The sequence below is a fragment of the Wasmannia auropunctata genome, unplaced genomic scaffold, assembly GCF_000956235.1.
Source record: "Wasmannia auropunctata unplaced genomic scaffold, wasmannia.A_1.0 LD336099.1, whole genome shotgun sequence".
Classification (NCBI taxonomy): Eukaryota; Metazoa; Arthropoda; class Insecta; order Hymenoptera; family Formicidae; genus Wasmannia; species Wasmannia auropunctata.
The window spans coordinates 132,992-133,797 of NW_012026791.1; the positions used below are offsets into that span (position 1 = coordinate 132,992).

An 806-nucleotide genomic window follows, 5' to 3' on the forward strand; every position below is an offset into this window, starting at 1 on the left:
AAAAAAAGGGGCCAACGAGCCAAAGCTTGGGTGTTATATCGCTCCAATATGTATATTTATTAATTTAACAAATTCATTACGATTTGAATAACAGACGTTTCGACCCCGAACGAGTCATTTTCAATGTTACAATAAATTAATTCGTGCCTAACATAAAATTAAAGAACATAACAAAACTTGATACACATTACAATTCGCATTTACATAATAGCAGTCCAAATGTTAAAATCCGTGGTCTTCAATTCGGTAAAAAGTATTGTTCGCAAACTCCAATAATTCTTATGTGATCTGTTAAAATGTGTTATCACTGTAACGCGTCAAATATATAAAGAGAAATAAAACTAGTTAATCTACCTTAAATATTAAATTACATACCTCATATCAAAGACGAAGATGATGGTTAAACGTCGAAAATATTACAAATTATAATAAGCCATTCTGCGATATCCGGTACATGATTTTTCTTTCCAATGTCAGGCAAAAGTGAGCGAGTTTCCACATAAAGACAGAGTATTGTAGAGGGGGAAATAAGTGGGGATAAAAGGAAGAGGGGATTTGGAAGTAACCGGAAATTGGAAAGAGGAAGGTGTCAATGAGGGGATAGCGACTGTAAGATAGGCAAATATGCGTCTGAAAGTGTCTCTGTGTCACTTTGTTTATTCAGACCACTGCTTTGTGTTTTTATATAGACCATTTCTGACACTAATCTTTTATTGTAGGAAGGCTTGTTATCCAAAATTCTAACTCCATTTCAATCAAATTCATGATCGCACGTTATACGGTGATCAGAAATTACAGAAAGCGGA

At 34.1% G+C, this 806-nt stretch overlaps 1 long non-coding RNA gene across 1 annotated transcript; it reads right to left on the reverse strand.

Moving 5' to 3' along the window:
* Nucleotides 1–33: 33 nt before the first annotated feature.
* On the reverse strand, nucleotides 34–511 carry LOC105461694. The gene is made up of 2 exons (XR_975964.1): nucleotides 376–511; nucleotides 34–288 (listed from the first exon to the last, which is right to left on the reverse strand). It is a non-coding gene; the product is annotated as an uncharacterized LOC105461694 (long non-coding RNA).
* Between the last annotated feature and the right edge of the window lie 295 nt (nucleotides 512–806).